General features: G+C 38.7%; 1 protein-coding gene across 3 annotated transcripts in view; it reads left to right on the forward strand.

Moving 5' to 3' along the window:
* The window catches only part of YJEFN3 (YjeF N-terminal domain containing 3), a 1,463,772-nt gene that overhangs the window by 1,210,993 nt on the left and 224,833 nt on the right, over positions 1–27,946 (forward strand). The window lies entirely within an intron of this gene.

Genomic DNA, 27,946 nt, shown 5'->3' on the forward strand with positions numbered 1-27,946 from the left:
ATTAGTTTGTCTACCTGGATGTCCTTGATGTAATAGCCAGGTGTTATATGTGTAAATGTCTGTGAAAATAGTCTATATGTTGTCTGCACATTGACTCCGGACACACAGAATTTCTTTCCGTTTTTGCACTTGTGTGATTTCTGAATGACAATAAAGTTTACTTTGACTTTTTATTGCCAGCCTTGTTCCTTCAGGAATTCACTGAATAGTTTTATGCAAGCTATCTCTTTCCCTTTTTCCACCCCAGCTTATAAAGTCTGTCTTCATATGCTTTCCTCTGCCTGATTTCTAATGATTTAACTTTTCAATTGGTTGATTATATAATTAGATAGGTTATGCAGTTTGCCTTTAACTGAATTTGTCATTGTACCCACTCCCTATTCCTCCTATCCATCTTCCCCTTTCTCCATGTATCCCATGTCCTCTTTGGTGCCTCTGCGTATTCGCTGTCCACCACGAATTTCAGTCCCCATTCCATAAGTTTATAACCATGCCACTGAGGCAGTATAAATCCAGTAATTGCTGCTTCTTACAGTCTGCTGCATGTGTCTCCTCCTCCTCATCTTCCTGTTAAATGTGACCCTTGAACTCTGTCTACCATAATCTTATGTACCCTAGTCAAATTCAGTATGGCCTTTATTGCGAAGAGCCCGAGTTCCTTTAATATCTGGTCACTACCCCTCCCCTCCATTCCACAGTCCTTTCTGGTGACCTTTTTCTGGACTCCATTCAGCAGCCTGATGTTACAGTGCCAGTATGGTGGCCAGAATTAGAGAAAAAACTCAAGATATGGCCTGAATTAGATCATATCTGCATTGCTTCTTATGTTTGCCCTGTTGAGGCGACATCACAGCATTTTTTTTGCTGATGTCACAGCAACTGAATGTAGTAAATATCAACTGCCATGTTTCTGGGCATACTGTTAGCTTTTTCAAATTCATTTTTAGACTTTTCATTTGACCTGTAGTGCTGTTCCTGTCCTTATGTTGCTGGCTGTTCCTAAAGAGATCTGTCAGATGAGTACAACAAAAATTATTTATCACCAACCCCTGAGGTGCTCCACTAATGACTTCCTTTATTCATTACAGATTTCCCCTCTCATCACAATGTTCTTCGTCTACTTTCCAGCCATACCACTGCCAAACTGTTAATTGCAGTTGTAGCTCACTGCTGTTTTATTAGCAGCTTCCTACTTAATACTGAGATACAAGTGTTGGTGAAATCCAAGTACACTGTCAACTCCTTCTGCCTGTGATTTGTGTGCTGGTTGTTTTCCTGGAAATTGTTGTCCTTTAGAGAATAAACAAGCCTTTCTCTTAAAATGTTCTCCCTGATTTTCCATGCCTCTTTCATGCCCCTGTATGGCTTCTAGAACTGCAGGGGGGGGCAACATTTCAGCTGTGGTTTTGTCTCTTACCTGTAGAATAGGAAAACTGTCTTATCTAGTTACTGCTATTTATCATTGAAAAACACAGTTTTTAATTTGGAAAAGATTGTTTGCAGTGAAGATTTTTGGGAGTAGGTCTCTAAACACATCTCATATATAGATCTAACGTAACATGCAGCATTTTAGCTGAATTACTTAACACAGGCAAAGCAAAATAAAAACTTTGGTATTAGCAAAAAATAAAGAAGGCACAATCTAAAAGCCTGACAGATGTAGATGCAGCGAATATTTAAAAGCAAGAGAACTGTGGGGCACAGCTAAGCATTACATCTAGGAAATCTTGAAGCAGTGGTTGACTAGCTATTGTATACCAATACAGAGAGGGAAGAGAACAATTATTCACCCACAGTAAGCAATACATGACAGATTTTGTAAGAAGTGAGAATAAATCAAATCAGAATCAATAATATGCTTAAAATTATGGTCTTGGCTTAAAGCAGTAAAAAAAAAAAAAAGCTTTGATGAAGAAGTGAATTGCAAATGTAGAGAATAAAAGGAGGCAGGTAGTGAAGGAGTGGTAGGAATGACACAGAATAACAAATGGAGTCAGAAGAAGAAGAAGAATGCCAACGGTATCCCGCCAAATAAATAAAAGTGGAAGAAGAGCAGAAAGATGAACAAGAAGGAGGAGGAAGTGTTATAAATCTAGCATAAACTAAAAAAATAAAATAAAATGATTTAGCTACTTTAAAAAGAAATCCAAAACTTCAATGGACATAACAGCAGAGCAAAACTAACTATTCATGTTATGGTAGGTGACTAACCTCTGGATACCTCTACAGAGTTATCAAAGCTGAACAACATAATGAAGGAGCTCAGAACCAAGTTGTCTGAAAATTAACCAAATACTCTGCACATAGAAAATTTCCTGTTGACGATATAGACTATAATAGCTTAACCTTTTAATAGCCAGGATACTCTACCCTTCTTGTCTCCATAAACTGCATTTTTGAGGTAAATATTTAGTTAGGTTGTGTGCATGTTAACTATTTGAACTTTGTTCATTTTTCAGTGTAAATGATTCATAAGCAGTCAGACATTAGTGTAGCATTTCAAACATTCTTTGCTGTTTTCTAACTAAGAAAGCTTGGTTGACCCAACACACCTTGGTGAAACCAGAATGCATTAAGTTTTTGCCACCATATGACATAGTCTTTTAGATACGTCATTGAGTATCCCTCACATGTAAAATATCTTGCTTTGGTGGGAACAGGCAGAAGTGTAGCTTGGTTGAGGTGAAGGGGGCAGCTTCCCTAGGTGCGAGGTGTTAGGGGCATGATTGTGGCTGCTGAGAATGGACTTTTTTTGTTTTTGCTCCTTACATCAATATGAGGGCATTATAAAGATAATATGGCACTTCAAGGAGGAGCATCACATTGGAGAATGGATCCTTTTGCTCCTCACATCAATGTGAGAGCATTACAGAGATGACATGATTCTTCAGGGAGGAGCGCCAGCTTGGAAATGGCACCTCAGATGCCCCCTGCTAATTATGGGTCTATATCACGTAATTGAACTTACTAGTCATAGAATACCTATTCATCGACCCTTTTTGTCAAAGTAACAAATCAGTGAATGGCCTTTAATCAAAGTTTTTTGTAGGGCAAACCAACAGTAGGCCACCCTAGCAATCATAGAAAAAATCATAAAACTTAAAACCTACCCAGGTGGGGGGCTGCACCCCCCCCCCCACCAAATATACCAACTCTGAGATTGCACTATAGTGGGGAAAAGGGCAAATTCCAGATAGTCCATTTGCTGATTTGTGACTTCGACAAAAAGGGGTCGACAAATAGGTATTTGATGACTAGTAAGTTTGATTAAGTGAAATAGACCCCTAATTATATATACTAACTCTGAGATTGCACTACAGCTGAGAATGGGCAAACCCTGCTCATCTTTTCTGTTATGCAATCTCGCACAATCGCATACTTTAACTGTTCAATGTTTTGGCATTCAGCTTTATGGCATTTCAGTGTTGTGTCTGTTCAATGATGTTGGATTGGTGTTATGAACATCTACATTTTGGCTAGCTGATATTCTAATATAGATCTGCTGACCACAATGTAGAATACATTTTTGGGTTGATCAGTCATCAATATATTATTGTACCTTCCCAGAAAGTAAAAAGTGTATGTTGTATCAAGAAAAAACATCAGAAGGAAGGATAAAGGAAAGAAAAAAAAGCCAAATGGTAGCACAATGGGCTCATAACCATAATGGCACGTGGCACGTGGCCAAATAAACAGCACCACACGGAAGGTGGCTAACTATACCAGAACCTTACAACAGACCTCCCAAGATGTGCTGCTGATGTCAAAGGATTTTTCTGGAAATCTGAGTACTTTGCTGGAGAAAACAAAGCTGGAGGCTTTGGACCAGTCCCCCAAACCATGGGGTTTAAGATGCTTTCTGTTGCATTTTATAGCTTTGTATCTAACCATTTGATTTATATATGTGATGCACTCATCATAACTGCACATTTGATGTTTATTTTCAGTTTTACATTCATATTATTTGATTAATGTGCCATTAATTTTATTTTGCAGTTTTAATCAGAATATGCATAGTATACAGCAAAACAAGCAACCAGTGTTTCCCCAGATGCAAACATACCTTGCTACAGAAGTGATGGCACTTGACAGAACACAGTATTTCCATTTTGTTAATTTGTTAATTAGCTGGATGGATTTGTTGAAAGATCTCTTTCAGTCTGCTTAAATGTCTAAATAAAGGCATTTCCATAGACTGGACCTCATAGGAAACTGGTATCTCGACTTCCTTGTCCAGTCTGAAACATGTGTGATTATCTTTTAGAAGCCATTGTGGTAAAGTTCTGGACTGGAACTGTATTTTGATAAAAAAAAAAAAAACACTGCCTTATAGATGTATTAAATGTGTGCATGAACACACTCACAGGAATAAAACTCCAAACCAGACAGTGGCATTTTACAATAGCAATCAGAAGTCAATTCATACATTTCCGAATTTCAAAGCAGGGATGTGTTAGCTTGCAAGAGAACTTAAGGAAACTTAAGAGAATTTAAGATATTTATAGAAAGCTCTTAATTATAAAATGAAAGTTTAATGGTCAGTACAGTGTATTTCATTATAAAATGCAGCATTTTTGCATTGGTGGGAGCATGGCAGTTTCAAAACTCAAGGTCATATATATAGGTCCTAATGGACCTATAACACTCCCATTCTAGCACCTTCTTTATGCAGACTGTTCCGGTACGCAATGCTATCTCCTTTGTAATGCTACGGTGCCTTTCCATTATACAGTTGTGTTATTCTAAATAAAAAAAGTCTGTCTGAAAAATAACATTTGATAATTCCAACTCATTGGTGATTTTATCTCTTTGCAGTGATGAAAGACAGACTTATAAACGTCACAAATACTGCACATGCACACATGTGAATGTGCCTGTGTGTTTGTAGTATTTTAAGTTAATGGCTTCTTGTGCCTGTGCAAATAAGGCTGTTTTGCATTTCATTGTAGCACAAAAATGTTCACTTTAGCTTAAAAGATGGCACAGTAAACATAGAAACAGATGAAAGGCAGGTCTGTTCAACTTCTTATTACCTACATTTTGTAGGAGAGGATAATTTAATTTCATTTTAAATAATATTAACATTTAGCTCTTGTGACTTCTGTAGAAGAAGGTCATTTTAAAAATATTTTATTAGCTTTATTGATGTTTGTTACAGTGTGGCTACCAAATTTAAGGGAGGGAGGGATATGCTAAATTGCACTTCCTGAAAGGAGGGCAACGCACCTCAGTAGGAAGCTGTTTCCATTGTGTAATATTAAGTTACTTAAGTACTTACCAAAAGCTAGGAAAGAGGCAGATTCATCACTGCCAATTGTATGCCAAGAATATGGCCGCATAGCTCCACGTTGACAAGGAAATATCAAAAAATCAAATGCATTTCTTTCTCTGGCAGATGTAGTGAACCTTCCATGATATATACCTGCATAGAGATTTAATATGGTACAAAGACACTACCAGATCAAGATGACATGGGACCAAACTGTTTATAAAATTATTTTTTTATGCATACTTAATTATGCTGCCCACAACCCCAAAATTATCTATAGGAGGAGACCCCAGGGTTACATTGTAGGTGTTGAGGATAGACTCTTGGCAAACATCAGAAAATGAATACTGAATTAATAAACTTTTGATATGCCCTGAATTAGGAAAGGGATTCATTCCTGACATGGCATTCAAACTGCAAATGTCTGGAGCAATTAATTTGTTAGTATGGGCAGAAATAATAGATTTTAACTGATAGTAGCAAGGTATGGTAGGCCCTAAGCTGAGTTATGTAAATTCTGCAGCTTTTGTTTTTAACACTTTCCAATGCAATCACTACTTTTCATTTTACTGAAAAACTGTGAAAAAATACTTTCTCTAGCAGACTTCTTTACGTTGATGTAAGATCAGCTGTCACTGGCTATTTTTTGCCATTGTCCTCTAAACAAGTTGAAATTGTGGACAGCAGCTGGAACAATCAAATGCAATATATAAAATAAACAAAAACATGCAAGTGAAACATAATTACATCTTCTTATGTTCCAGTTTCTGTGTTGTGCTTCTGCACAATTAAATTCAGAAACCACTCCATCTTCCTAAGACAAGGTGAAATCATATATGTAGAATGGATTAAAGAATGGTCTTTATAAAGTCAGTTACAGAAACTCCAGGACATTATGTGTATATGTGTGTTATAGCATGCTTCTCTTATGTAATTTTGTAGTCCCATTGCTAAGTACATCAGAACTATCTTATGCTAAAATAAAAACAAAAATCAGATTATGTCTCACAGTGGATGTAAGTCTGTCTTTCTGTACTCTTTCAGCATGGGTGGCCTACTAATCATCCAGCCTAAAACCCCCATTGGCAATAGATCTTAGGTTCCTGAACAGTGGAACAAAACTCTGAAAATGACTTTTGCAAACATAGAAACTTGATTGACCTAGTCACCATTAATGTTTATCCCAACTTTGCTTCCCTTAAATTTTAATTTTCCAGTCAGTTGGTGATGGTGAATCATCAACCAGTCAAAGAATGAAAATGTATTAACAGGCAAAAAGCCAGGAGAAAAATCAGTTGTAGGGGGCTCAGTCACTCTATATGTCTCAAGGCTAAAAGAAGGCAAGTTACCCTTATATGTCACTAATCTTGTCTTCTACAAATTTCTACCTTCTATCAACATCGTCCTTCAGGATCTCCAGAATGATCTTACCAATGTGTCTACCTGCCTCCACTTTAAGGAAATGCAACGAAAACCAAATAATAATAATTTGGTACATCAAGTAATAATTTGGTACATCCCCCAAGACATAAAACAATCAGCATACCACCTCCACCTCCTTCACCTGTGGTAGCAATAATGATTATTTAAGCTCCTTTAAATATCTTGGCCTGATCATAGATTCCTCCCTGCCTGTTTCCAGTTACACAGATATCTTATGAGTAAAAGTAAATAAAACACTGTATGGCTGCCATGATATTTCCAGATTACTCACCATAGATGCTGGGCAGCCATAGTCAGGGGGATACTTCAACCCCACTTTGAATACAAGCATTCATTTCTTTCTTACTCCACTGAGAAAACCTTTATTATTTACTCTCAAATGCTATCAAACTTCATCTGTAGATTCATTCGCTTTTCACTACCCATGGAATATTCTTTATCTCCCCTCCCTGTATGAAATGAGCCCTATCTCTAGTAAAGACAAACCTAATATTTATGTCTACCATACAGAAAACCATGCATGACCTGATAACATCTATGAAAGAACATGTCAACCACAACTAAAGAAAAAGGATTTCATAATAAAAAAAATAAGCGCTTTTGACACCCTAAAGCTCTTCATCTGACTGTTGAAGTCCCTTGGAGCACAGCTCGGGTTTATTATTGTACTAACCTAGTCCATTAATAATATCTCTTCAGAATATTCTCCCCAGATTTATTCTCTTCCATTCATTTCTCATCTTTCTTGTCATCCTCATGACTGTGTCTACTTGCTTATCATTTATCTTAACTTTTCTCTCAATCTGATGTTTGGATAAAGTCGCTATTGCACAAGTGGGGAGTGCATTGTTTTCTGGACCAAATTCTCCCACATTCTTCTCCAGTTTAGTTCTTTCCTCTGTCTTCTGGTCATACCTCCCCATCCTGAGGACATAGTTCTTGTCTTTAAGGCTTCTCTCCCCTGTACCATCATACTGCATGTGAAGCCCCCACCCCAATATGTAAATATTATCGACACTCTGGGTGCCATTGCTGCCCCTTTTCCCACCTACTGTTTCCATGCATGCTCATCTTGTCTTCTAAAGGAGTGCTGCCCTACTGATGGTTTAATCTGACTGCAACATAATTCTACTACCTTTCTCTCTCGTTGCCATTTGTTTCCTTTCTCTCTATCTCAGGTGTTTCATTCCTCACTGTCCTTTTGCTTCCCTTATGTACAAACTGCTTTATTCTGTTCTCTAATAGCTGCGTCCTTCCTTTATTACACCGCACTTCATCTGTGCCAGCCTGTTCATACCTGACTGTGTTAAATGTTTCATACCTTTCCTGGGTCAGTGTTTCCTTCCTTATTGTACAGTTACTACCTTCCATCTATGCCAGCTGCAGTTTACCTTACTGTACCATCTACTTCTTTCTGTCTATGCCAGCTGCTATTTATCTTACTGGAAAAGCTCCATCCTTCTGTCTATGCCAGTTGCTACTTACCTTACTGTACCAGCTACTTCCTTCTGTCTATGCCAGCTGCTATTTATCTTACTGTAAAAGCTCCATCCTTCTGTCTATGCCAGCTGCAGTTTACCTTACTGTACCATCTACTTCTTTCTGTCTATGCCAGCTGCTATTTATCTTACTGTAAAAGCTCCATCCTTCTGTCTATGCCATCTGCAGTTTACCTTACTGTACCAGCTACTTCCTTCTGTCTATGCCAGCTGCTATTTATCTTACTGTAAAAGCTCCATCCTTCTGTCTATGCCAGCTGCAGTTTACCTTACTGTACCAGCTACTTCCTTCTGTCTATGCCAGCTGCTATTTATCTTACTGTAAAAGCTCCATCCTTCTGTCTATGCCAGTTGCTACTTACCTTACTGTACCAGCTACTTCCTTCTGTCTATGCCAGCTGCTATTTATCTTACTGTAAAAGCTCCATCCTTCTGTCTATGCCAGCTGCAGTTTACCTTACTGTACCAGCTACTTCTTTCTGTCTATGCCAGCTGTCATTTATCTTACTGTAAAAGCTCTGTCTTTCTGTCTATGCCAGCTGCTACTTACCTTAGTGTACCAGCTAATTCCTTCTGTCTATGCCAGCTATTTATCTTACTGTAAAAACTCCATCCTGCTGTCTATGCCAGCTGTAATTTACCTTACCATACCAGCTACTTCCTTCTATCTATGCCAGCTGCTCTTTACCTTACTGTACCATCTACTTCCTTCCATACATCTCAACTGTACAGATTTTTGCATAATGTCCAGATTTCTGCCTCACATTTTTGGTCTTTTTCTCATAAAATTATGTTTTTTTGGCAGCTCACTGGCAAATGATTGAGGGTTGAAGTCAGAAAATATTGACAGACATTCGAGTTTCAGACGTCATACCCTTCGAAGAATTCATGCTAATGCAAAACCTGCTTTTCTGTCAACTTTCTGAGTTTGTAAGAGCAATATATAAAAAGTGTCCCTATTTTTGGGCTTTTGTTCCGCCATTATTTATGGCTTTGTCCAGATTTCTTGCTCTAAGAGGTTGAGAGGTATGCTTCCTCCTGTCTATGCCAGCTACTTTTTACCTTACTCGTCCCACTACTTAGCTCTCTGTGCTCCAGCTGCATCCTTCTATTGATGCCAGTGACATATTAGCTTACTATCCCAGTTGCTTCTTATCTTACTGCACCTGCGGATTGATACCTTATTGGGTTAGCTGTTTTCTTCCTCTTTGTGCCAGTTTGTACCTCTCTTCACCTGTGCCAGGTGTTGCTTACCTTGCTGTGTCAGATGTTTCCAACATCTATTCCAGCTGCTTCTCACCTTACTGTACCAGCTACTTCTTCTATGCCAGCTGCTACTTACCTTACTGTACCAGCTGCTTCTTCTATGCCAGCTGCTACTTACCTTACTGTACCAGCTGCTTCTTCTATGCCAGCTGCTTCTCACCTTACTGTACCAGCTGCTTCTTCTATGCCATCTGCTACTTACCTTACTGTACCAGCTACTTCTTCTATGCCAGCTGCTACTTACCTTACTGTACCAGCTGCTTCTTCTATTCCAGCTGCTTCTCACCTTACTGTACCAGCTGCTTCTTCTATGCCAGCTGCTACTTACCTTACTGTACCAGCTACTTCTTCTATGCCAGCTGCTACTTACCTTACTGTACCAGCTGCTTCTTCTATGCCAGCTGCTACTTACCTTACTGTACCAGCTGCTTCTTCTATGCCAGCTGCTACTTACCTTACTGTACCAGCTGCTTCTTCTATGCCAGCTGCTACTTACCTTACTGTACCAGCTACTTCTTCTATGCCAGCTGCTACTTACCTTACTGTACCAGCTACTTCTTCTATGCCAGCTGCTACTTACCTTACTGTACCAGCTGCTTCTTCTATGCCAGCTGCTACTTACCTTACTGTACCAGCTGCTTCTTCTATGCCAGCTGCTACTTACCTTACTGTACCAGCTGCTTCTTCTATGCCAGCTGCTACTTACCTTCTTTCATGTCTGTCTGACTCTTCCTTCCCGTCTCTGCCAGCTGTTTCTATTTTCCCCGTGACAGATGTTTCATACCTCACATTCAGCTGCTTCTTTCTTGGATTTGCCATCTGCTTTTCTAATTGCCTTTGTACCCTGCATCTTTCTTATCAGTACCAGATGCTTCTTGTTAATCTAGTACATACGTTATTGGCACTGATATTCAGACTGTATTAATCCTGTCATGGGTAAGCTGAATGCCATGTAACTCTTACACAAGTACATTCTAACTTTTTGTCACAGGTAAGCACAAGTTCTTCATTTCAGGTACATGCTGGTTGCTTCTTGCTGGCAAATTTGAATAGAAACTGTTCATTATCAAGGTGGGGGTTGCAGAGGCTGAGGGAGTCAAGCACTGGTTTGTTAATGCAGTTGTTTATGCTTTAAAAATCAGGAACAAATGGACATCAAGGCCACAATAAAAATGGCAGAATATTGGTCAAGTACATTAGTCATAGATACATACCTTTTTATTTTATTTTATTTTGCAGTTTGATAACTGGAGAGGTGGGCTGGTAAATTGACCCTTTTCTGCCACGACCTAGATCAAGTGCCCAGTAAAGTTTATTCAGTGTTAAAATGAAATGAAAAAAGTTATCTCAGAATGTAGATTAAAACAATTTCAGAAGAGTAAATAGTATGCACAAAATAGACAATTTAACAGTCTAACAACAGTAATTACACAAAAGCAAATATATACAGAATGTACAGCTGAAACATTTTAGGAACAGTGAGTACACAAAGCCAGTGTCATGATAATAAGTGTGGAAATCAATTCTCACTAGAGTATTTAAAGGTTTTGCCTCTGTTAAGTGATATATTGTTGAGCACATTGTATTTGTTACTTAAGTAACACATGCTGTGGTATGTACCAAGTAAGTTATTACGACAAGTAAACACTACCATACCAGGGAGGAGTCAGCTGTAACTGCAGGTTTATAATATTCATACAGTAGCAATATCATTTTGAAATGCTGCTTTTTTTAATGAGGATAAAACTGCTTCAGTGTAGATGTTTTGAGAGAATTACAGAACAGAAAGGAATAAATCCAGTGAACATTTGAATTCATAGAACCATTTCTGTTTTGTTTTCCAGTTGCCTGGTTAAACAAACCTGCTCAGTTTATTTTTACAATTACTCTAATGAGCAAAGAGTCACTACTCTGACAGATGAGGTATTGGTTAAATGATGGCACGCCATAAAAATGAAGATTGTGGGAAAGTGTGCTTTTATAGGCATTGAAAGAGATGGCTGTCTCATGTCTTTCCTGCTATCATTTATGATGCCTAAAGAGATTTCATCTGTCAGTTTCTACTATGAATTAAAACTGATAACTGGTTACCAAAGTTGCTCAGAGATTTAAAGAAACTGCTTTCTTTAGACTAACCTACACTAAAATATATGTTAACTGGATGTTTGTTTTCTATCTTTCTTTCTTAGCAGTTAAATGAACAATGATCACATAATTTCAGTACATTTTTACTATGAAGTTTTGGTGTTTCTAGCATGTTATTTATTTGTTCTTATTATTCTTTGTTAAGCGGTGGTATAGCGGTAATGTTGCTGCCTCACAGCAAGAGGTTCTCCTGTTTGATTCACAGCTGGAGTGCCTTCTGTGTGGAGTCTGCATGTGCTCCGCATGGTCGAGTGGCCTCCGAAAGACATGCGTGAATGGGCGTGCCTTCGCTGAAGGTTGGGCTTTGGGCTGGCAACTCGGCACCATAAAAAATGTACTGACAATCATTAGCGGACCGGAGTTCTGCTGTGGCGACCCCTAACCAGGAAAAGCCTAAAAGACAAACAAACTCTTTGTTAAGCTAACCATTATTGGTCAGAGCCCATTTACAAAAGAGGCCAAGAGAGAGAAAATTCATCTACAAACTAATATTACTGGGGAAAAAAAAACAGGAAGCATAACCACACAAATTGAGTCTGAAAGAATTATTTGCAGGCTTTCAGTAGGGTGTTGAAAAGTATTTGTCTGGTACTGAAATCACAGATGTTATCTTCTTAGTATGAAGAATATTTTTATTTTGAGTAGCCAAATATGATTAATAATGTAGTTGTCTTTCTCCACGTCAAAAATACCCTTCCAAAAGTTAACATGATTGCAAAGATTATTTTGCAGCTTTGCCAAATCGTTTTTTGTCTTCAGCTCAGACTTGTTGCCATTTTTAACACAGTAGGTCTACACATATGTCTCAACCTCTTAGCTCAAGATATCTGGCTAAAGACAGAAAGAATGGGGGGGGGGGCATAGGTAAAAAAAATCAGGGACAGATTTGAGATAGCGAACTTAACAATATTAGAAAGCTGGTAGAGTAACATGTTTTGCATTAGCATGCATTTTTTGAAGGATAAAACTCAAATGCATGGAAATGTTTAGTGACTTCAGTCCTCAATGAGTTGGCAAAAAAACTTTTTATGAGGAACAAATATTGAAGATTTTCGGCAACCACCACGGGACAATACCTGTTAAAATCTCTTTAATAAACTTAAAAAGAAGTTTGATAAGCGCTTTTGGCAAGAATGCCTTCTTCAGATAGTAAAATTCATGAAATAAAAATCAGTATTTAAAAGCCTATTATCCAATCAAAAATACATTTCAATTTCCATAAACCAATCCACATACTTCAATTACTATCACATTTGTCCGGTCAAAGTGGCGTTTCATGTTCTAACACATTGGCTAAATAAAATTATTTTCAACCAATAAAAATATGTCCCCTCAAGTCCAGTGCTAAATTACACCTATTGTCCTCCAAATAGGTGGAAGTTGTCTGCATTTCACAGAGATAGGCGGAGCATCTGTTATTCCCTCTACTATTGGTTGACTTTAAAAGTATGCTAATTTAGCACTGGACTTGAGGGGACATATTTTGATTGGTTGAAAATAATTTTATTTAGCCAATGTGTTAGAACATGAAACGCCACTTTGACCAGTCAAATGTGATAGTAATTGAAGTATGTGGATTGGTTTATGGAAATTGAAATGTATTTTTGATTGGATAGTAGGCTTTTAAATACTGAGTTTTATTTCACGAATTTTACGATCTGAAGAAGGCGTTCTTGCCGAAAGTGCTTATCGAACTTCTTTTTAAGTTTGTTAAAGAGATTTTAACAGTTATTGTCCCGTGGTGGTTACCGAAGATCTTCAATATTTGTTTTTTCTTTTGTTCGGTACCTTTGGCAGCTCTACATTATTGGTTTCTACTTTTATGAGGAACAGGTCAAAATTATGTGGCAAAAATCTGGACAGTTGAAAGATAAGAGTCTGTCTTTGTAAATTTCTGTGCTTTTTGTTCCCTTCTGTTTTGCAGGGTGTGTGTAAAGTTAATCAAGAAATGTATTTATTATGAATGCGTATTTCCATGCCTCAACTAATCGTGCAAAGAATATACCTCTCTATTTGACCAGCACTCACACAGCTAGCCTTGCAGATTGTCTTTGAAGCAGGTGCTGTGCATCCTGTTTACATGTCGTATTTTCTTTTTACATGATGGGCAAATAGCCCCAGCTTATTAGTATATTCATACTCCATGATCAAGTAAGTGCAGACGCAAAGGAAAAGCTCATAAACAATCACTACTGAAATGCTATCACAAAATTCACCATTAGTGATTGAAAGCCTTAAACTCCAAAGTACAAGGCAGTGAGAAAACTGCTTTTAAACAAAAACAGAAGACATGTCCAGATTAACATAACACCAGAGTTACATGCTATTATCAGTGACTAAATCCACACCAATAACATGTGATGAGGTGCAAAATTAATAACTTGACAACACTTGTAGCACACTCAACAATTGGATCATCATTCAACCACATTCAGTGCTGCCATTTTGTAACTCCTCCAAGCCCTATTCCATTCTGGGCAACACTTGTAGTGCACTCAACAATTGTATCATCATTCAACCACATTCAATGCTGCCATTTTGTAACCCCTCCAGGCCCTATTCCATTCTGGGCAACACTTGTAGCACACTCAATAATTGTATCATCATTCAACCACATTCACGGCTGCCCTTTTGTTACCCCTCCAAGTCCTATTCCATTCTGGGCAACACTTGTAGCACAGTCAACAATCATATCACCATTCAACCACATTCAGTGCTGCCATTTTGTAACCCCTCCAAGCCCTATTGCATTCTGTCATGGTATATTTGACACCAGTGTGGAAGGAAGGGTATTAGTGCCTCATCTTCCTTTTTAGCAACATATTTGTTAAGTGTCCTGATGAGACAGACTGGTTAAGAACATTGCTACAGCATCAGTTGGTTGAAGGGTATTTAGCACTTTGACAATGCTAAATCCCATTTGTACACTCTGATCCAGTTCCATATTCAACACTTTTTAGTTACTCACATTTGCCTGAATATCCTGCAGTATTTTCTGGAGGGAGATTACTCTAGCCTCTTCGTAGGTCTTATTTAACCAGATCCCCGTGTATTCACCTGGCCAGCCACTCACCATTCAGGATGCTGGGCTGTAGCTTGTTTCTGATCTCCTAAATCAATTCCAGTTGCCTCAGGTTTGATCTTGTTACTCTTATACCCAGAAATCAAACCAAAATCCTCTAAGTTTTTATAAAGTTTCCCTTCATCTTCTAATGGATTACTCAGAGATACTAGCATGTCATCCATATAGAGAGCTATGTTTAACTCAACAGCCCCCCTTGGTATCCCATTACCTGTGATTGCCTAATCCAAGCTACCAGGGGCTTTCTATAGAAAACAAACAACAATGGGAACAAGGGGCATCCCATGGATAGTACCCCTGGTAATATGTAGCACCTCAGACAACCTCCCAGAGATCTTAACTTGAGCCACTACTCCTTCATATATAGACCCTTCAACATCCAGATCAACTGTTCTTGGGATTGAAACATGACCATTACCTTATAAAGGAAGGATGATGCTGTTCTATACAATGCTTTCTCTACATCTAAGGAATACATGGTTACCCTATCCCTCCTTGCAGAAGCTTCTTGAATAGTCATCAAGATTATAAGAATACTATGGGTTTGCCTTCTCACAACAAATCCACATTGGTCCAGATTTATTAACTTTGTCTGGATTATTAACTGGGGAACATTATTACTCATCCTTCTCACTAAAGCAGCTGTACAAACTTTATGATCATATCTTTACGGGACTATAAGAAGCTGCTTCTAGGGGGATCCTTCCCTCTCTTTTCAGAAAGAAGGACTTTCCTCCCCTCTCCACACAGCATTAAAAAGCTGCTGCCAGGCCACAATGATTTTATCTTTAAAAAGTAACCAAACCTCCACTGGAAGTCCATCATTTCCTGGAGTCATACCTATACTCTATTCCATTAAGGTTTGCTCTATTTCTTGGTACTTTAAATTCTTGACTCAAAGTGTATCTGAAATAATCATCCAGCTTGGGGAAATAAGTTCCCTCCAGATATCTTACCAAACTTTCCTCCCATACAGGCCTCATTCCCTCTGCATTGCAAAGCTGCTAGTAATGTTCCTTTAACACCTCTACAATCTCTTCCTTCCCTTCTGTACCACCTTTTCTGAATGCAGTTTTTGATTTGGTAGATAGCCCTGTCCACCTTACATTGCCTCATCTTGGCAGTCAATGCCCTAACCACTCTTGCAGACATAGATTGATTAAGCTCGTTCAGTAATTATCTCTGTTTTCATTTTCTGCTGTCTTCCTCAGTGTGCTTCACCCTTTGCAAGGATCTTAAATATTTCTTCACTATCTCAATTACAGTTTTTCCCTGCAGCTGTAATTCTCTCAGTCCCTAATTCCCACAGTCCCTGCATTATAACCTTTCTTCTTGGTCTGGCATGCTGGATTTTCCTTGGCTTCTGTAGTATATCCAAATGAAGTTGCCATTTCAAATTCTTCCAGTTCAAGGCAGTAATATCTTTAAAACAATTCCATTCAGTAGTCTTTCTATATCCCACTTCAACCAGTCTAAAAACAAATGGTGATGCAGCCATCAACTTCAAAGTTTCCAATATGGAAGCCCCCTTGTTTATAGCTGTATAGTATGCTAACAACCACCAGGGCCTTTTTAAGCCTAGCCACACAACCCAACCCAATTGTGTCCCCTTGTAACATGGGCATATTAATTGTGTGTGTGTGTGGGGAGTGTTTGTTAGGAGAGATATGTTATGTGGGAGGGTACGTTAGTTAAGGAACATTTACTGCTGGCCTTTGTCCATAAGAGATATGGGGACCATCCCACAGATGAATTTATAATTACCCATCCAATGTTAGTTAGGGAATGTTTACTGTTGGTCCCTGTTGATAACCATGGGGGCCAGCCCGGGGATGAATTTGCAATTTCCCATCCAAGGGTCAAGGTTATGTTTCTTCATTTTAGGTGTCCATTTCATGTAAACTGCAGCATGGATGGAGTGTATTATTAGCCTAATTCTCACATCTTCAACACATTTCCTGCCTTCACTTAAAGTGAATTTTTTAACTATGCTAGCCCAGCTCTGCCATTTAGGACTAAAATAAGTAAAACCAGAATCAAGTCCTGCCTGACTTCTCCATTTCCAAATGTCATACAGTCCCAGGGAATGCAGCAGCTCTTTCATTTATTTATTTTCCATCTTGGATCTTTTAAACTTTCTCTTCCCTTCCTTTACCTCCTTACTCATAATAGACATATTCCAGTTGCCAGCAACGAATGTGGTACCATCTTGAATCTGGAGGGCTTAAACAAAATATCTCTTGGATCCCATACATTGGTACTGGGTGGATATACAGATGGAGGCCAGGGTTAAACTATGATCTCCCATTTCTCCTTTCCATAGGGCAAAGCAACCATCTCTTCTACTGTATAGATAATCTGTTTTAAGATGAAAGGAACGTCTGGCCAATATCACTAGGACCTTTCTTCATCCACCCATATATTTGTCACCAACCAAGACATCATGACCACTCACTCTGACTTTGAGAAGCCGTTCTTTAATTAAATGTGCCTCTTGCAACAACATTATGTCCATCATTTGCTTTTTAAGAAAGTACATTATTCTTTCTTTCTTTATAGGGCTAACCACACCATTAACATTCCACAAGCTGACCTGGATCCCTCGCATTTATCCAATCTGTGAGTCAAGAATTAATAACCACATCACCCAAACACAAACTCAGTAGCATGCTCTCCCATAGTTAAAATCTGTGCCAGCTGATAGGGCTTATGTAAACATTATTTTACTTTCCTCATCACGTCATCTGCCATAATACTAAGATTCAAAGCAGAATTACCAAAAAGACCTCCATAGATATGAAAATAGTGTGTACTTCTAAATCCCTTATTCCTCCAAAGTAACCATTAACTGTATACTCCAAAACTTAGATAAAGTGGTAAAAATAACACAAGGCAAGCAGACTGTAGGTGCACCAAACCGTTTAATTGTTAGCGCTTTCGCCGAAGCCAATGCTCCGACTTCTTCAGACAACCTCAAGACAACAAATCAACACTTTATATAAATGAAACAATTATTCAATTAAAAAATAGAATCTCATTAAAGCAATTTAAAAAGGTACTCATAATAAAATCAATTAATTATGAACATTAAGTTAATGCTTCTAATATAATTTATATTGAAGTCTCTTTCTCAAAAGACTTCTTCTTTCGGCTTTTCCCGGTTAGGGGTCGCCACAGTGGATCATCTGTCTGCTCATGATTGGCAGTGGAGTTTTACGGTGTCGAGTTGCCAGCCCGGCGCCCAACCTTCCACAGAAGGCACACACACACACACACACACACACACACACACACACACACACACACACACACACACACACACACACACACACACACACACACACCTAGGGCTAATTTAGAGTGTCCATTCCACCCACTGCATGTCTTTGGGATGTGGGAGGAAACCGGAGCAAACCCCCGTGACTACAGGGAGGACATGCAGACTCTGCATAAAGAGGAAAGGTGGTGGTATTGCTTAAATATTTCCCATCACCTGCCACATTTCCCCTTACAGCAAACCAATACCCAAATTCCGTTCAGCAGAGCTTCTTTTTGCTTTCCTCAAAATAAACAGTTATAAAAAATATGTATTACTTAAGCAATAATTGATGACGTGGTGTGATATATTGAAGATTTACCCACTGTTGGCGTGGATTAAATAAAGCCAACCGTGGGTAAATTTCAATATACCACAGCCACGGAGTCGGTTATTGCTATTATACAATAACATTATTTAAGAAAAAAAATACTTACTTTTCTTAAATAATGTCTTTGTATAACGGCATATTACTGTTCTTTCATGGCTGGTGGTATACTGCTTCCTTGTGTTGATGTATTGCACATGAGTATGGGACTTGCATTCCCACGCATACCCAGTACATTAATGCTTTGAAATGGAAGCAACAGAGAAAATAAAGTCTCTGTTTTTTTTTTTTTTTTTTAAATTAAAAAAAAAAAAACTTTAGGGCAGTTTAGGGGTAGGAGACAGACAGCATGTAAGAAATACAAGGGATATCAGGTACGTGTGTTTAATTTTAAATAATGTACCTGATTTCCCTAGTGTTTTGTCCAAACTGCCTCTCTGGTATGTCTGTAGTTGGGGCTAAAGATTTTATTTTTATTTTTTAAGAAATAAAAATAAAATTTAAACAATATACCAACGGAAAGAACTCTGGGTGACCAAACCTTTATCCATTGATATATTGTGGGATTTACAACGGGCACACTAGTTGGACTGACCAATTAGCGTGCACGTTTTCAAATATCAGTGGGGAGTCATTGTATAATGTCCTTTATATCCCTTCTGGTGACAATACAGCTATACTGAAATATATCCTACATTGGATATTCATAACTTTTCCGCAATAAATATTACTAGGTGATGTAAATGTCAATTGGTTGGACATAAACTCTAACTCCTCTACATCTAGCATGAATTATTCGGTTTCACACAACTAATTAATAGCCACACACATTATAGAAAGATCAAATTCTGTACGAGACTGGATCCTAGTGTCAGACACTAGCAAATACTCCATCACAGGTACAATGTCAGACACTCTTAGTGATCATCTCCCGGTCGGTATGACTAGATATCTCACACATCCAGTTAAACAGCATATTTATAAAACAATGTGTTACCTCTCCAAGTTTAACTCAGAAATGTTCATTACTACACTATCATCTATTAACTGGAACTTTCTAAAAATCATCTCCTTAGACAATGGTGTAATTGAATTCAACACAACTTTTCTAAATATTCTAAATAGTCGTGTACCTCCTTGAAAGAAGAGACTGAAAACAAATAATACAATTTGGCTCTCCAAAATGAGGAGAATATGCTAATGCAGGATAGAGAAAAAGTGAGGAAAGAACAGCAAAAATATAAAGCATCTCAGTATGTTGAAAACTTCAGACTGCTTCGCAATCGTACTAAAAAGCAAATAAATGAAGACAAAAAGCTATACTACAATAACTTTCAGAATAATACGAAACACAACCCTAAAAAATTTGGACATCCATTAAAGAACTTTTACATCCCGGCCAAAATTCAGCTCAAGCCCCTCTCCTGATAACTCACCACTCAAAACTGCAATAGAGTTCAACTCTCTTTTTCTTTTTATAGATAGTATAATATCTTTAACCAAGAATTCCTCAACATCTAATCTCAGCCCTGCGCAACAGCCACATATCACCACATCAACTTTCACCTTCAAACCTGTCACTACATCCTATATAAAACTACTTTAAACAAAATAACAAACCAGCTAGCACTGAAGGAAGGCTTGACGACAACACTCAAGTTGAAAGCAGGCTTTATTAAGTGAATTCAGGAACATAAAGCCTGCTTTCAACTTAAGTGTTGTTGTCAAGCCTTCCTTCAGTGCTAGCTGGTTTGTTATTTGATTTTTGCAGTTTGCGAGCACTTGCCCTGGTACACTTTTTTACTTTTAAACAAACTTAAACCAGGCTCTTCTTTAGCTGATGACCCTCCAAGTGAGTGCCTAAAAATAGCAGTCAGTAGCATTGCCTATTTTGTCTCAATCCTTATAAATAGGTCAGTCTGGGAGTCTCATGTTCCCTGTCACTGGAAAAGGTTGCACATTATCCCTCTGCACAAAGACGGAAATTCAGCAGACATTAATAACTTTTGGCTTATAGCAATCTTACCTCCCCTCACCAAAATACTTGAGAACTGTATTCAGAAACAATAAGTAGACTATCCTGTATACAACATGGCTTCCATCTGTATACAACATGGCTTCCATCCTTCCCATAGTGCTAGCACTGCTTACTAACCTATATAGATACTGTCAATGAAAATAAAGAAAATGACAAACTAGCTTCTTCCTTATTCCAGACTTGTCTAAAGCATTTGACACAGTCTGTCACAGCAAAGTTCTACTTCAAATGTCCGCACTAGGTCTCTCTCAGTCCACCTTCTGTGGTTCCAAAGCTACCTGCCCAACAGGTATCAGTCAGTAAAACAGCACTCCATGCTCTCTTCTTATGTGCTTCCACACAACAGGCTGCCCTAATACAATATGCAGATGATTCCACTCTCATTTGCACATCTGACAACATGGCACACCCCCAAAAAATCACTCAGGAAGCTTTAACAGCCAAATGACCCTATTACTCACAACTCATACTCGCCCCCCCCCCAAAAAAAAAACAAAAACAAACTACAAGCTCTTTCCCCTCTCTCAAGAAAAAACAAAAGTTAAAGTCCTCTCTCTTGGTAACACAAGCACTGAAGTCACTTTTCATAGGAAACTATTAGAGGTGATAGTGAATGATGATCTTACATTCGACCAGCATATATAAAATTGCTTAAGAAAAACTCATCGAAAACTAGGAATACTTTACAGAGCCAAATACTTTCTCACCGATGCAACTAAAACTACACTTGCCACTACTTATCTCCTCCCCACTCTTCTTTGTGGTGCTCCCATCCTTACTAACCTCAAGATGTCACAAAAATTAAAACTTGAATAATGCTATAAAAAAGTTGCTAAATTTGCAGCAAATACCCCTTTCAGAACCCACCAATGTATAGCACTGAAAAGCCTAAATTGGTTAGAACTGCCACATCAGTTAACAAATACACTTCTTATCACCTATAAAATTATCCAGCAACTGCCTGCCTGTCCAGCAGTAAAAAACACTCTGCACAACTATGTTCCCAGTTGGTCATTGAGATCCAGTGACCAAAAACTCCTGTCTACAAACCTAACACATCTGTTGAGCATTGTCTGTACTCATACAAGGTTGCTAAGGTCTGGAACTCTTTACTTGTATCCATGAGGACTATACTGTCCCTTCCATCTTTCAAAACTCTGTCTCTTTTCTTATTCAAAACCAGGATAAACTATATCTCTCAATGTGAACAAGTACCCTTTCATGCCTTATACGTCCTTACTCTGGGAAGCGGATGATTAGTGAGCAGCAGTACAGTTTCATGCCAGGAAAGAGCATTGCAGATGTGATGTTTGCTCTGAGCACGTTGTTGGAGAAGTATAGAGAAGGTCAGTAGGATTTGCAGTGTGTCGTTGTGGACATAGAGAAAGCATATGACAGGGTGCCTAGAGAGGAGTTTTGGTATTGTATGAAGAAGTCGGGAGTGGCAAAAAAGTATATAAGAGGAGTACAGGATATGTATGAGGGCAGTGTGATAGTGGTGAGGTCTGCAGTAGGAGTGACAGATGTTTTCAAGGTAGAGGTAGGATTACATCAAGGATCAGCTCTGAGCCCTTTCTTATTTGCAATGGTGATGGACAGGTTAACTGACGAGATCAGACAGGAGTCCCTGTGGGTTGTGATGTTTGCGGATGACATTGTGATTTGTAGTGAGAGTAGGGAACAGGTAGAGGAGACCTTGGAGAGGTGAAAATATGATCTAGAAAGGAGAGGAATGAAGGTCAGCAGGATTAAGACAGAATATATGTGTGTGAATGAGAGGAAGGATAGAGGAATGGTGAGGATGCAGAGAGTAGAGGTGGTGAAGGTGGATGAGTTTAAATACTTGGGATCAACAGTTCAGAGTAATGGTGAGTGTGGAAGAGAGATGAAGAGGAGAGTGCAGGCAGGGTGGAGTGGGTGGAGAAGAGTGTCAGGAGTGATTTATGACAGACAAGTATCACTAAGAGTGAAAGGGAAGGTCTACAAGAGGGTAATGAGACCAGCTATGTTATATGGGTTGGAGACAGTGGCACTGACAAAAAGGCAGGAGTCAGAGCTGGATGTGTTAAAGATGTTAAGATTTGCACTGGGTGTGATGAGGATGGAAGGATTAGAAATGAGTATATTAGATGGTCAGCTCAGGTTGGACGGTTTGCAGACAAAGCCAGAGAGGTGAGATTCCATTGGTTTGGACATGTGTTGAGGAGGGATGCTGGGTATATTGGGAGAAGGATGCTAAAGATGGAGCTGCCATGGAAGAGGAAAAGAGGAAGGCCTAAGATAAGGTTTATGGATGTGGTGAGAGAGGACATACACGTGGCTGGTGTGACAGAGTAAGACGCAGAGGACAGAAGAAATGAAAACAGATAATTAGCTGTGGCGACCCATAAGGACAGCCAAAGGGAAAAGAAGATGCCTCCTTACCCTCCCTTCTTCACTTACTTCCTTACTGCTGTCTAATTCTTTTCCCTGACTTTCTCTCTAAATATACCAAAAGCCTGTTTCTCCCCTCACTTCATACTCCAATTCCTATTTGTATTAGAATAACGGAATTTCTCTGCAAACTGTCTAAAATTTCTTTTAATATTAAATAATTGTCATATACCTTGTATCCTTAACCAGTGTTTTTATGTCTAATTTGTTATAAGTATTTAAATTGCAGATGTTTTTGAAGATTTAATAACTATTGCACTTAAAATGTTTTGCAATAATTTGGAGCATTTCTCCCCAGGCCTCCACTGAAAATGTACCCAGTCGGACGTTCCCGGTAATCAAATGTCAATAAATAAATAAATTGCACAGATTTGAGGTTGAGGTGGATAGGTTTTTCTTCTGCTGAGGGATTATTTTCCAAGTTGTATAGTAAAAATATCAAAGATACATTTTTACTAGAATGTTCCTTGCCATACCTCTCAACAGTACAGATTTTCGAAGAATGTCCAGATTTTTGCCTCATATTTTTGGTCTGTTTTTCATAAAATTCTGTTTTTCTGGCAAATCATTAAAGATTGAAGTTAAAAAATAAAGATAGACAATTGAGTTTCAGACTTCATACCCTTCAGAAAATTCATGCCAATGCAAAGACATGCTATTCTATCAACTTTCTAAGTTTGTAAGAGCAATATTTAAAAATTGTCCTTATTTTTGGGCCTTTGTCACACTTTTTCTCATTCCTTTATCCAGATGTCTTGCTTTAAGAGGTTGAGAGGTATGGGAACTTCCTCCAAATAATACATGGAATAAAAAGAGGTGTGGAACATATTGCACTGTTGTCAGTGTAAGAATGCTACCTGCCACACATCTTACAAGACATCAGCAGAAGTTAATGCAGCACAGGCCAAGATGATCATGGTTCCAGGGTTTATACAACACTATATTCAAAAGTTGATGTTTGAAATCATGTTGACTATGGCTTTTTTCGTTATGTTTTTTGTGGTTTTAGTATCCTTTTCATTACGCCTCAGTGTTATTTCCTATTTTTTATGACTTCTTTATTTTTTCATGTTCTCTTTCTGTATGTTACTTTCTTTTAATGCAAAGATCATTGAAGTGACAGAGATCTGGATATACCAGTGGGAATAAGAATATAATTAAATGTCATTAAATGATGAATGACAATTTTGCTGAGAGTTACACAGATGTTACTTAAAATTTTGCATACATGGAATTCAAAATGAAGTTTGAAAATGCTTTTAACTTATTTTTTCTTACCATAAAATTAATATCTGGAAAAGATTTGCTCAGATATCCTGAGTACACAGTTAAAGTGGCTTTTGAGCATCGGATTTTTAAAACAGTACTTCAGAGGATTCATTCTTTTCCCACAATAAACATGTTCAAGGCATAAAACTGTTTGCAACCCTCACAACATTCGTCCTGCAATAGCTGTTTCTTATAGTTTCTTTTAATACAGATTAGGTTTAGCTGCTAAAAGAAGTCAAAGTAATAGTAGTTTTTATTGTGTTAGACTTCATCTGAAACATGCTAGAAAAAAGAACCAAATTAATGAGGTCAGTAAAGTAGGTCACTTTACTAAGACATGCATTATCCTCTACAGTACCCGGTTATAAAGCATTACAGCAAATCTGAAGATTCTTTTATGGCTTCTTCTACCATCTGCTGCCCTTTAACCCTCATCAATGATCAAGAGCCAATGATATGGCAATCATACATTCCTCTTGCTAATCTTATTATGGGTAAGGGGCCTGAGATCTTCATTTTGCCATCCCCCAGAGATTTATCCCCAGCAAAGGGAATGCAAGACTTTCAACTGAGATGCATGTGTGTATGATTGTATATATATTTATGTGTGCGTGTGTGTGTGTGTGTGTGTGTGTGTGTGTGTGTGTGTGTGTGTGTGTGTGTGTGTGTGTGTGTGTGTGTATGTGTGTGTGTGTGTGTGCACATAATGAAGTACAGAGAAGTTTATTTAATAGCCCACAGTAGTGGTTTCTTAATTTCTACCACCAAGTGTCAAGCAAGTGATGATGTATCCCACAGCCCCCGCCCCCCCCCCCCCAAGGTAAGCGATTCTGCTTCCCCTGGGTATTATTAGTCAGGTGTATTCTGTTAACAGCATTTATTTTCAATATTTTGGGGCGGCATCTAAAAAGTTGAATTAGTGATTTTCTGAAAGCAATTCAAATGCATGTGGAACAATTCACTCATTAAGTGGGAATGCATTATAAATTTCTACATCAAGCCTCATTAGTGCAAAAAGACAGGAGTACAGATCGCAAGTGCTTGTAAGTTACTCATACATACATTGAATTCTTATTGTGTATGCTGTATAAATAGTATTTACAGCTATAGAACTAGATCTAGGTGTTTCTTTTTGCAAGGTAGTAGGTCATTATTCATATCTGGCTCATTGTGCTATACAAAGTAGCTCATGGTGCTTTATCTGTACACAGGGGATATTAATGATACAGGACTATGGGAGAGAGCAGTAAGGTATTCCAGAAGTGTAAACTGAGGAGTATTATTTCCATGTATATCAAGTCAACCACAGCCATGTAAAGAGGAATGTGTGTCCACAGCTGACTATCATGCTGTCTCAGGAATGATCTGTGTCATATGGATATGCCTGACCTGTGAATGGTCGACTCACATGGTACCCTTCCATGGCCATGGACAGCAGGACCTGCAGAGACAGCCTGGAGAACGGTAATCATTTGCCTCATGGACAGAGCTGGATCATGATCAAATGGTCTTAGGCAGGGTAATAGACTGGGGCCCACCCAGAGCATCCCCTCCTGCAGCAACCTCCTACCCAACCATTCTAGTATTCCATTACTTGGCTACTTCTCTTCAGTTACCATAAATACTGTTCGGACCTGTCAGTGTGCATACTGTTTTCTTATTTACTTCTATAATGATTACAGATAATATTTATCTATTTATTGACATTTGTTGAGTGGGAAAGTCCGATTGGGTCAGGAACCCATTTTCATTGTATTATCATATATATATGAAACTCATATGTATGTATATATATATATATATATATATATATATATATATATATATATATATATATATGTCATTATTTACTGACTTCAGTCCTCTGTAATTTGCCAGAAAACCACACATTTTATGGGAAATAGACCAAAACTATGAGGCTAAACCTGGATGGTTGAGAACAATGTTAAGCACACACACCCACACACACACACACACACACACACACACACAAACAAAATGGCTAGTTTAAATTACATACACATACATGCATACGTATACTTATGCATACACAGTTTCTGTCTCATACAGAAACGAACAGAATGATCGGATTAAATTACATACATGTAAACACATACATACATACACACACACACACACACACACACATTCTCTGTCATACAGAAACGAGCAGAACCGCTAGTTTAAATTTCGCAGACACACACACACACACACACACACACACACACACACACACACACACACATACACTTACCTTCTCCCTCAATAGAATGGGTAGTTTAAATTCTGCTTGTGAGTACAGAATGTATTTACATTCACATGGGCTTTTGTGAGATGCATTCATGGTCCTCCTTAAAGGGGAAGAAGCTGCCAATGCGGTGTTAAGAATTTTTTTTTATTGTTAAATAACTAAAATTTTCAAGTTGAAGCCTCCTGGCCACAGTGGGCCCCTTCCAAGCCATGGGGCCCAAGGTGCCTGCTTATGTCGCCTGGTGCTGGATCTGGCTCTTCTTATGGATGCACCAGAGGATACCATGTTGCCCACCACTAACTTGAGCAGCATCTTCTACTTGGTTATGCACTCCTTGTCACTGTGCAGTGCTGGATGTCATCCTGGAGGCCATGCAATACACTTATCTCCATAATGTTGTGGGTAGCAGTTGTCTATGTCTGGGTCATTGACCTGCACATCCACTGAATAATGCTAAGTGTGGAACCCAAGCCCAGGTCAGTGCAGATGCAGTCATGGCAGTGCCACACACCACTACTACTTCTCTCCACTGTGGGGTATGCATAGACATAATTAACAGCGTGGCTCACAGGTAATTTTGGGATTGGGGATTTGCATATGGCTTGGGTGGGGCTCAGAGTTACAAGACATCTGCTAAGTATAAATGAGGCTGAAGTCTTGCTTACATACATTCAGGCTTCTTGTATGTGGGATGGTGTGTGTGTGTGTGTGTGTGTGTGTGTGTGTGTGGGGTGTGTGTGTGTGTGTGTGTGTGTGTGTGTGTGTGTGTGTGTGTGTGTGTGTGTGTGTGATTCAATGTTATCATTGCTGACAGTGCCACTATGTCATCAAACTGCACCAAGTGCACATTGTCATCATTGTTAGCCACTGGTGATCTACTAATAATCAGGATTTTGCAGTCTCCTTGTACTGGACTTCTCACCAGCAGAATCTGTGAAAACAAACAAAAAAAAAACAATATGCCTGCGACATCTCTGTAATAAATGACACCCCCAGCAGACATAGTGCTGTATGTCAAAGTCTGTGAATACCATATGGATACCTACGCACTTTGCACTGGAGGTACCCAAAAGGCAGAAATGCAGAAGCCTCTTACTGAATAAGTGCTGCGTCACATGTAGTGCACTGTATAATGTGTCAGTGTAAAAGATAATACTAATCTGGTGAGTCCCCTACAGAGACTTGTGTACTCATCAGCACCCCAGCTCCCCATCCAAGCAGCACTGGGGGTCGACTGCTCTCCTGTAAGTAGACACACCATGAACTTCTCAATCTCTGTGAGGTTCCTCTGTTTTGGTGGTCCACATCCTGTGGCAGATATGTATTTATTTACTCTTTGTTAATCAGGGTAATTCGGCTAGGTCTTGTGCCTTTTTTCTTGGCATGTGATAAGAATGTGTTATCCTTTGCTGAAGTTGATGTAGACTGCTGTTGTGGTCACCTACAGTGCTGATGTCTTGCACCACTCCCTGACACAACTGCTTGTGAAAAGGTTTGTCTGTGTTACCTTTGGGCAGCATGCACATGTCATGTGTGCATATGGCCTGCAGTACCATCACAGGTCTCATGTGAGGTGAACTTTTTGCAGTCAGTGTTTCTGTGTCTTG

Source organism: Protopterus annectens, chromosome 13.part0, assembly GCF_019279795.1.
Source record: "Protopterus annectens isolate FY-2018-M chromosome 13.part0, PAN1.0, whole genome shotgun sequence".
Lineage (NCBI taxonomy): Eukaryota > Metazoa > Chordata > Ceratodontiformes > Protopteridae > Protopterus > Protopterus annectens.